This window comes from Lipotes vexillifer, unplaced genomic scaffold, assembly GCF_000442215.2.
Source record: "Lipotes vexillifer unplaced genomic scaffold, Lipotes_vexillifer_v1.1 scaffold1529, whole genome shotgun sequence".
NCBI classification, from domain to species: Eukaryota; Metazoa; Chordata; class Mammalia; order Artiodactyla; family Lipotidae; genus Lipotes; species Lipotes vexillifer.
In genome coordinates this window covers 529,724-541,358 of record NW_006784325.1, presented here as the reverse complement: position 1 = coordinate 541,358, position 11,635 = coordinate 529,724, and positions in this window count along the sequence as shown.

Here is an 11,635-nt window from a genome sequence, read left to right as displayed (position 1 = left end):
CATAAGGTCATAACCACGATCCCATAGGGCTAATGTCCTTATAAGAAGAAACACCAGGGAGCTGGCTCTCCTGGTAATCTCGGAGAGGCAGCAGTGAGTGGTGGTGTGAAGCGAGATCTTAATTCCCTGCCCAGTAATTGAACCTGGGTAGCCTGGATGAAAACCAGGAATCCTGGACTTCCCTGGTGGTGCAGGGGTTGGGAATCTGCCTGCCGGTGCGAGGGGCGCGGGTTTGAGCCCTGGTCCGGGAAGATCCCACATGCCGCAGAGCAACTAAGCCCGTGCACCACAACTACTGAACCTGTGCTCTAGAGCCCGCGAACCACAACTACTAAGCCCATGTGCCATAACTGAAGCCTGAGCTCTAGAGCCCGTGCTCCACAACAAGAGAACCCACCACAATGAGAAGCCTGCGCACCGCAACGAAGAGTAACCCCCACTCGCCGCAGCTAGAGAAAGCCCACACGCAGCAACAGAGACCTGGCACAGCCATAAATAGATAGATAAATAAATATAAATTTATTTTTTAAAAAATAACAGGAATCCCAGCCACCACACCCCCTGGCTCTTGGCCCCAGTGAAAGACGCATTTCTCATGGAGGCAAAACTGTAAAAACATGTGCAAAGTTTATTATTAGAGACACAGCACAACAACAAGTGGGAGAGCACACAGAGAAACAACTTGTTCAGTTAAGACAGAAGCAGGGCAGAGACGCACACCTGGAGAGCAAGGGTGTGGGCATCCCCCCTAACAAGGAGGAGCCCAGTAAAGAGGCGGTAAAGTCACTTATATAGGGCAGTTCTTCCGGGTCTCTGTTCACCTCTGGCCAATTATCTGGTTTCTTTCTCCACACCTGCCCTGCCCTAGGACCCTCCCCAGCATGTGTGCGCAGCTTCTTTCCAACATGGATTCCAGCCCAGAGGCCTATGGGATGGCCTTAACATCACCTATTATGGGGTGGTGTCCCCTCCTTTTGACACCCACGGAGGCTTTCTGCAAATGTGCAGTGTCTCCCTTGCCCCAAGGATGGGAAATGTATGACCTCTTGATCTATTACTCAAACAAGGGTTAGCCCCTCTCTGTTCCTGCCACGACTGTTATCTTAAGGCATCCACAGGAGATGAAGCCTGGCTATTTACCCTATTTCTGTTGTTACTTCCATTTCAGAGAGCAAACAGGAGGCTGATTTTAAATGTCTAACCGGGAGCCCACCTATCTCCTATCTCAGGAAATGCAAACAGGAGACTAGTTGTAAGTGTCCGGCCTGAAGGCCACGTTTTCCTGCCCCATGAAATGTAAACGGGAGGCCAGTTGTAAATGCGTAGCTCAGGGCCCATCTATCTCTTGCCTCACTGGCACACACACCAAGGAGACCCATGTGAGGACACAGTGAGAAGGTGGCGGCTATTTACAAGCCAGGAAGAGAGGTATCACCCAAAACCGACCCTGCCGGCACCTTAATCTTGGATATGTAGCCTCCAAAACTGTGAGAAAATAAATTTCTGCTATTTAAGGCACCAAGTCTGTGGTATTTTGTCACAGGAGCCAGATCAGACTAAGAGAGATGGTGTACAGGAAGAGAATTGATTTGTACCTAGCAACAGGGCTAAAATCCCTTTTCAGATCTTGCTTCTAATAACCACAATTCTTTCCAGTCCGTATAATTCTTAATTTCCGTTTCTTGTCTTTTAGTGCATTGATTAGGGTGCCAGTGCAATGCTTAAGAGTATGAGAAGTAGGGGGGGGGTCAACTCAGTTGTTCCTGATTTTATAATGTTTCTAAAGTTTTACTTTAAGTATGATGTTTCCTGTAGGGGTTGGTAGCTATCCTTTATTATCTTAAAAGGAAGTTAGTTTCCATTTTGAGTTTGTTAAGGACTTGATTATTAAGAATTGCTGAAATGTACTGAATATTTTTCTTTAACTATATAGGTAGTTATGTTTCTTTATTAACCTATTTCTACATTAAGATTAATATGCATACATTAATAAAGTCTAGTATTATCTTGAACATATTATTTACTTCTAAGGTTGAACAATATGAAATTGTCCTTTAGTGGGCTGGTCCAGTTCCTATTCTACATAGTAGATGACAATTTAGTGGCTTATTATATCTCAGAGTTTCCTGGGTCAGAAATTCAAGACAAGCTCAGCTAGGCAGTTTTGTCTTAGGGGTCTCTCATGTGGTTGCAGTCAGGTGATGGCCGGAGCTGGAACACCCGGGTGGTGTAGGCGGCTCCTGCTCTTGCCGTAGCCTCCGGCCTCTTCACTGGTCTCTTGGTGTGAGCTGTTTGAACCTCATCACAGCACAGCAGCCTCAGGGCAGTTGGACTGCTTACCTGGCTGCTGAAATCTTCATCAGGGAGAGCTTCTGAGAACAAGGTGTGAATCTGCATTTCCTTTCATGACCTGGGCTTGGAAGCCACACAGCTTCATTTCTGCTGCAATCTGTTGACTACGAACAAGTCACCAGCCCATCTGGATTCAAGGGGCAGGGTGCATAGACCTCTCCTCCCTGTGGGAGGAGTGGCAAAATCACATTGCCCCTTGTAGAGGAGGATGCTGTGTACGAGGTGTTCTTGTAGCCATCTTAGGGAAACAAAACTTACCAGACTGCCCTCTGGCTTTGACCATTGACTTCCGCAAACCATAACCATCTATTGCCCCAAGACCCCAAACGTCTCATTCCATTGCAGCATCAGGTTGAAGTCCAGGATCTCATTCTCGAAATCAGGCCCTGCGGCAGGTGAGGGTCTTCAGGACTGCTCCCCTGGGTACCGCTCTTTACGTGCTATTCTCTCAGTCTTCGTCTTACACACCTGTAATATGATAGTGGGGCAGACAGTGGAAAACTTCTATAGATACTCCTATTCCAAACTGGGGACAACAGGAGTCCCCACACAGCAGCCGCTGGTCCACAGAAATTCCAAATCCTGCTGGGTACATGTTACCAGTTAACTGATTAGGGTCCGGTCCTGCTCGCGTGGAGCTCTCCGTACCTCTTAGTGGCATCTTGGGGCTTGGTTCTGCCGAGCCACGCTTCCTTATCCTAAACGTGATCCACGTTTGCCAGAGTGTCCTTCTCAGCCTCCTTCCTGCCCAGAAAACGTTGGGAGCCCAAAGAGCTCTTTTTATTTTGTCCAGGGTTTGTCTTTTCAAGTTAATATGGCTGGGGTTTTTTGGGGGGGGGTTACAAAGTATATTTTATTTTATTTATTTATTTTTTGTAAGACCTGCTCACTGCAGTGTTACAGAGTAGATGGGGGGATTAAAGGAGGAGTTATTGGAGAGAGCTCAGAGCCCTGACCCTTGAACCTCAGCCCTGTAGCCACCTCTTCTTTGCTTCCTGGGTACCCTCTGTCCAACTGTGGTGACAGGGATGTGAAATCCCTGCAAAATGTCAAGATTGTATTTAGTGTCTTTTATAGGCTCTGCTCTGCACCTGCCCCCCTCCCTGATCTCCTAGTTTCACTGAGATCTTTATAAAAAATTTACCTTATTGAAGTATGGTGATTTACAATGTTCTGTTAATTTCTGCTGTACAGCAAAGTGACTGTTTTATATATGTACATATTCATACATATATTATTTTTTGAATTTTTGAATTTTTTTATACAGCAGGTTATTAGTCATCAATTTTATACACATCAGTGTATACATGTCAATCCCAATCACCCAATTCATCACACCATCACCTCACCCCCTGTCCCTTTCCCCCCTTGGTGTCCATACATTTGTTCTCTACATCTATGTCTCAACTTCTGCCCTGCAAACCGGTTCATCTGTACCATTTCTCTAGGTTCCACATACATGCGTTAATATACGATATTTGTTTATCACTTTCTGACTTACCTCACTCTGTATGACAGTCTCTAGATCCATCCACGTCTCAACACATGACTCAATTTCGTTCCTTTTTGTGGCTGAGTACAATTCCATTGTATATATGTACCACAACTTCTTTATCCATTTGTCTGTCAGTGGGCATTTAGGTTGCTTCCATGACCTGGCTACTGTAAATAGTGCTGCAATGAACATTGGGGTGCATGTGTCTTTTTGAATTATGGTTTTCTCTGGGTATATGCCCAGTAGTGGGATTGCTGGATTATATGGTAATTCTATTTTTAGTTTTTTAAGGCACCTCCATACTGTTCTCCATAGTGGCTGTATCAATTTACATTCCCACCAACAGTGCAAGAGGGTTCCCTTTTCTCCACACCATCTCCAATTATGGCTGGTTTTAAACTTTGTGGTGTGTATGTATGTGTTTATACTATCTTTCAGTTTACAAGTAGCCTTCACTTTTCCCACTTCTTGCTGGGAACCCTACAATTAGCCATGCTTCTATCGTAATTTTGTCCTGTATTTTCCTTTCTACTCAAACATGTCCCAATTTCACCATTTTTCTTTATTAGACACTCATGTTATCTCTTTAGTTAGCATGCCTGCAACCTCAAGTAATGGAAAATATTCTTGGGGATTGAGGCTGTAATGAGACTTTCCTCAAAATGATTCTCCCCAGATCTGCAACTGGGACCTTACAATTCACCAGCTGACTCCACAGCTTGCCTCATTGAGAGCTTGTTGATTTACCTCAATTCTTAAAGACAAAGCTCCCAAATTTCTGTTTTGAGAGTATTTTGGTGGAGGAGTTTCGTGGATGTACATATGAGTTGTTGAGAGGATACATAGGAAATGGGGGGGGGAATTTTTGTGGGCTTTTTAATATATCAATTAGGCAAAAGACACATCTTCAAAATATCTCTTAGAGATAAGACTTTGCCTTGGGATCTCTGTGAAGGTTCTGTGTTAACACGGACAGAAGCTCTGTTTTTTATGAGAGCGTTCACAGAGGCTTTCCCATAAGGTACTTAGAAGGTTTTTCTTTTCTCTGAAGGGGTACACGAGGCACCCCCTTAGGTCTTTCTGAAACTTTGCCTAAGGATTTTACAGTCCCTGAGGACCTTTCTCACTTTGAGAACACTTTAACTGGCTGAAAAGACTGTACTGGGCCATTGTCATTTCCTCATGGACTGGTTCATTTTTTAGCTCCTCTCTCTCCTCTCTCATTTTATTATAAGCAGTGAGAATAAGCCAGGTAGCACAGTAACACTGTGCATAGAAAACTCTTAGCTCAGTACTTTCCTGGTGGCGCAGCAGTTTAGAATCCACCTGCTAATGCAGGGGACACGGGTTTGAGCCCTGGTCCGGGAAGATCCCACATGCCGCGGAGCAACGAAGCCCGTGCGCCACAACTACTGAGCCCGTGTGCCACAACTATTGAAGCCTGCATGCCTAGAGCCTGTGCTCCGCAACTAGAGAAGCCACTGAAAAGAGGAGCCCACACACCGCAATGAAGAGTAGCCCCCACTCGCCACAACTAGAGAAAGCCTGCGCACAGCAATGAAGACCCAATGCAGCCAAAAATAAATAAATTAATTTTTGAAAAAAAAGAAAGAAAACTCTTAGCTCTACCATTTGAGGTCATTATGTTACCGAACCAAACTTGGGTCCACTTGCCCCCGCACAGCAAAGCCAATCTACTGACACCAGTTGTGGTGAAGGAAAGGGCAGCGCTGACTGCAGGTGCCCAACATGGGGCCAAGCAAGGAGCAAGGTTGGCTAGTGCTTGAAAGACACTAACCCCTGATGGCTTTCAGGGAAAGGTTTTTAAAGACGGGATGAGGGAGGGGGCCTGTGGGGTGTGATCAGCTCGTGGACCTTCTTCTAATCGTTTGGTGGTGAGGTAATCGGGAGTCGGCATCGTAGACCTTCAGGTTCCAGCCGGTCTGGGGTCTACGTGCTTGTGGGCAGCAGACAGTTAACTTCTCCCACCTGATGCGGGTCTCAGTATCTGCAGAACAGCTCAAGGACACGGCTCAGCATAGTATCTACAGCCCTTGAGGAGGAACTAAAGACCTTTGACTTGAACAGCTAAAGTATTATTATTTTGTCTTGCTTGACTGTTTTCCCTCCTTTCTGCATTTTCTCACTTCTCTGGTTGCATTTGTTCTCTGGAACTTGGGGAAGGCCTAGGAGGCTAAAGGCTTTGCACAGACAAGAGGCAGGCAGGGCACTGGTTGGGGTGCTGTCCTGTTCTGGGAAGGTCCCACAGGCTCCTGCTGGGCTACGATTGGGTGCGTACCTATTTTCCATGTCCATTAGGCGACAATATTGAGATACTTTCTGCCACTCATAACAAAGTCTCCTTTTCCCCATGTTCCCATAACACTCCCCTTATGTCCCTTCAAGCCCCCATCAACAATTTCCTTGACGACCTTCAGGCTCTGCTAACACCCTTCCTAAGGGCCCTTCAGGCTTTCACTAATATTTTCCTCAAAAGTCTTCCAGATTCTGCTCACCACCCAGTGCCCAAACCAGTAGCAGATGTTTTAAGGTTTTGTTGCAGTTGCACCCCACTTCCAAGACCAAATTTCTATTCCAGTCAGTACTGCTGCCTAAAGCATGCCCCCAAACTATAGCGTATGTAACAACAAAGATGTTACATCTCTCACGGTTTCTGTTGGTCAGGAGTCCTGGGAGGGTTTGGCTGCTGGTTTATGGTTCAGGGCTCCTTGTGCAGTTGCTGTCCCTTGGTGGCTGGAGCTGGAAAGGGTGGCACTGGAAGATGTGGGGCTGGATGGGCATCTCTTTTTCTCCATGGAGCCTCAGAGCCTCTCTACATGGTTTCTCCACTGGCACACTCTGAGGTTTCTCTCTGAGCACCACAGCCTGACAGGCTGCTCACAGGGCCGCCAAAGCTTCAAGAACACGTGTTCAAGCAAGGAAAGCAGAAGCACTTTCTCCACATTCTTTTAGCTACAAACAAGTAACCAGCCAACAGGACTCTCGGTGGGGGGAGTGTCACAGTCACATTGTAGAAGAGGGTGCCAGATGGGACATGTTGTCACAGTCAACTTTGGAAAACAAAATCTGCCACATGTGCCAATAACGGGTCCATTGCTGGTGATTTCATATAGTTCCACCTAATACAGACATATACAAATGTGGGGGGGAAGAAACCTGGATTCCATTTTATTCAGAAGTTTTTCTTCTATTAGATTAACCTCTACTTTTTTTTCTACTGTGTCTATCCAATTTTGGTGTGAAGGTTATACAGGATTGTAAATGAATTTGAGAGTAATCTATCCTGTAAAATTTTTCTAGCACTGCTGTATAACATAATGATGATCAAGTCCTTCAATGTTTGGTAAAATTTTACTGTTCAACAATCTAGGCTTGTTACATTTCATTGAGGGCTTTTTTTTTTTTTTCATTGAGGGGTTTTTGACTACAATTCAGTTTCTTTATTTGTGATTGATTTATTCAGTCTCACTTTTTCCTGCTTGGTCAATTTTGGTAATGTATAATTTACAATAAAATTGAAAATTTTAATCTAAATTTTCATATTTAGTGACACGTGGTTATTCTTAGTATTCTCATATAATTTAAAAAAAATCTAAATTATCTGTGTTTATGTCCCCTTTTTTATCTAATATTAGTTACAAGTACTTTCTCATGAATGTCCATGAATCTATCACCCAGTCTGAGAAACAGAAAACTACAAATCACTTGCAGACTCTGTCTGCTGTTCCTCCTTTCCAACTCACTGCTTTCTACACAGAGGTAGACACTATCCTAAATATTTTGCTTATCATTATCTTGCTTTTTCATTTCATCATCTTATCACCTACACGTGTATCTAGATAATATATAATCCATTTCACTTTATTGGCTTTAACTATGGTATTATATTATATACAGTCTTCTGAGAATGACTTTTTTTTACTCAATACTATGTATCTAGGAGGTAAACATGTTGTTTATTCAATTGTAGTTTATTTCATAGTTATAGCATAGTATTCTATTGATTGTATATAATAGTTTATTCATTCTTCTTTTACATCCTTATTAGATTTATTTTGTTTTAATTAAAAATTTTATCAAGATAATTGCAAGTTCACCTCCAGAATAAAATAAAATACAAAGCGATCCCTAATACACTTTGCCCAGTTTACCCCCAGCGTTAACATTTTGCAAAACTACAGTATAATATCACAGCCAGAGTACTGACATCGATACAATCCACAAGACTTACTAAGATTTCCCCAGTTTTACTTACACACAGTTGTATGTGTATATGTATCAAGTTCTATTTGATTTTATCACCTGTGTATGTTTATATATTGACAACTACAGTCAAGATACAGAAAGTTCCAACACACAGAAAATTTACTGTGTAATTTGATATTTTGAAAATGAATTCATGTTATTAAATCCTATTTTATAAAGTTTTTCTGGTGTGTAGAAGTAGGACTGACTTGGATATACTGACCTGACATCCAGTGACCTTGCTAAATTCATTTTTTCTTCCTAACTATACTATTTATAAATGATTTCATGCTGCTGAAAGGTTGAAAAAATGCCACAGAAATACAGAATTTAAAGAATTGTAAAGAATGCCTGATTGGTTCAAGTAGATGGACGTGCACTCACCCCCTCTTGCAAGAGCACCAGAATCACAAATAACTGCTGAACAATCATCGACAGGAAGACACTGGAACTCACCAAAAAAGATACCCCACATCCAAAGACAAAGGAGAAGCCACAATGAGACAGGATGAGGGGCGCAATCACAATAAAATCAAATCCCATAACTACTGGGTGGGTGACTCACAAACTGGAGAACACTTATACCACAGAAGCCCACCCACTGGAGTGAAGGTTCTGAGCCCAACGTCAGGCTTCCCAACCTGGGGGTCTGGCAACAGGAGGAGGAATTCCCAGAGAAACAGACTTTGAAGGTTAGCAGGATTTGCTTGCAGGACTTTGGCAGGACTGGGGGAAACAGAGACTCCACTCTTGGAGGGCACACACAAAGTAGTGTGTGCATCAGGACCCAGGGCAAGGAGCAGTGACTGCAGGGGAGACTGAACCAGACCTACCTGCTAGTGTTGGAGAGTCTCCTGCAGAGGCGGGTGGTGGCTATGTCTCAGTGTGAGGAAAAGGGCACTGGCAGCAGAAGTCCCGGGAAGTACTCCTTGGTGGTGAGCCGTCCCAGAGTCGGCCAATAGCCCCACCAAAGAGCCGGGTAGGCTCCAGTGCTGGGTCACCTCAGGCCAAACAACCAACAGGGAGAGAACTCAGCCCCACCCAACAGCAGACAAGCAGATTAAAGTTTTACTGAGCTCTGCCCACCAGAGCAACACAGGAAGCTTACCCAAGCCTCTTAGATAGCCTCATCCACAGAGGGCAGACAGCAGAAGCAAGAAGAACTACAGTCCTGCAGCCTGTGGAACAAAAACCACATTCACAGAAAGACAGACAAAATGAAAAGGCAGAGGACTATGTACCAGATGAAGGAACAAGATAAAACCCCAGAAAGACAATTAAATGAAGAGGAGACAAGCAACCTTCCAGAAAAAGAATTCAGAATAATGATATTGAAGATGATCCAGGACCTCGGAAAAAGAATGGAGGCTAACATCAAGAAGATGCAAGAAATGTCTAACAAAGACCTAGAAGAATTAAAGAACAAACACCTAGAAGAATTAAAGAACAAACAAACAGAGAAAAACGATAAAATAACTGAAATGAAAAATATACTAGAAGAATCAATAGCAGAATAACTGAGACAGAAGAAGGATAAGTGACCTGGAAGACAGAATGGTGGAATTCACTGCTGTGGAACAGAATAAAGAAAAAAGAATGAAAAGAAATGAAGACAGCCTAAGAGACTACTGGGACAACATAAACACACCAACATTCACATTATAGGGGTCCCAAAGGAGAAGAGAGAGAGAAAGGACCCAAGAAAATATTTGAAGAGATTATAGTTGAAAAATTCCCTAATATGGGAAAGGAAATAGCCACCCAATTCCAGGAAGAGCAGAGAGTCCCAGGTAGGATAAACCCAAAGAGAAACACACCAAGACACATAGTAATCAAACTGACAAAAATTAAAGGTCAAGAAAAATTATTAAAAGCAACAAGGGAGAAATGACAACATACAAGGCAACTACCATAAGGTTAACAGCTGATTTCTCAGCAGAAACTCTACAAGCCAGAAGGGAGTGGCATGATATATTTAAATTGATGAAAGGGAAGAACCCACAACCAAGATGACTCTACCCGGCAAGGATCTCATTCAGGTTCGACGGAGAAATCAAAAGCTTTAAAGACGAGCAAAAGGTAAGAGAATTCAGCACCACCAAACCAGCTCTACAACAAATGCTAAAGGAACTTCTCTAAGTGGGAAACACAAGAGAAGAAAAGGACTTACAAAAACAAACCCAAAACAATTAAGAAAATGGTAATAGGAACATACATATCAATAATTACCTTAAATGTGAATGGATTAAATGCTCCAACCAAGAGACACAGGTTTGCTGAATGGATACAAAAACAAGACCCATATATATGCTGTCTACAAGAAACCCACTTCAGACCTAGGGACACATACAGACTGAAAGTGAGAGGATGGAAAAAGATATTCCATGCAAATGGAAATCAAAAGAAAGCTGGAGTCGCAATACTCCTATCAGATAAAACGGACTTTAAAATAATGTTATAAGAGACAAGGACGGACACTACATAATGATCAAGGGATCAATCCAAGAAGAAGATATAACAATTATAAATATATATGCATACAACATAGGAGCACCTCAATACATAAGGCAAATGCTAACAGCTATAAAAGAGGTAAGCAACAGTATCTCAATAAGAGTGGGGGACTTTAACACCTCACTTACACCAATGCACAGATAATCCAGACACAAAATTAATATGGAAACACAAGCTTTAAATGACACAATAGACCAGATACATTTAATTGATATTTATAGGACATTCCATCTGAAAACAGCGGAGTACTCTTTCTTCTCAAATGCACATGGAACATTCTCCAGGATAGATCACATCTTGGGTCACAAATCAAGCCTCAGTAAATTTAAGAAAACTGAAATAATATCAAGCATCTTTTCTGACCACAATGCTATAAGACTAGAAATAAATTAAAGGGGAAAAAATAAAAAAAACACAAACACATGGAGGCTAAATAATACGTTACTAAATAACCAAGACATCACTGAAGAAATCAAAGAGGAAATCAAAAAACAGTGAGAGACAGACAAATGACAAGGAAAACACGATGACCCAAAACCTATGGGATGCAGCAAAAGCAGTTCTAAGAGGGAAGTTTATAGCAATACAATCCTACCTCAAGAAACAGGAAAAAATCTCAAACAACCTAACCTTACACCTAAAGGAACTACAGAAAGAAGAACAAAGGAAGCACAAATTAGTAGAAGGAAAGAAATCAGAAATATCAGAGCAGAAATAAATGAAAAAGAAACAAAGAAAACAATAGCAAGGATCAATAAAACTAAAAGCTGGTTCTTTGAGATGAACAAAATTGATAAACCTTTAGCCAGACTCATCAAGAAAAAGAAGGAGAGGACTCAAATCAATAAAATTAGAACTGAAAAAGCAGAAGTTACAATGGACACTGAAAAAGTACAAAGCATCATAAGAGACTACTACAAGCAACTCTATGCCAATAAAATGGACAACCTGCAAGAAATGGACAAATTCTTAGAAAGGTATAACCCTCCAAGACTGAACCAGTAAGAA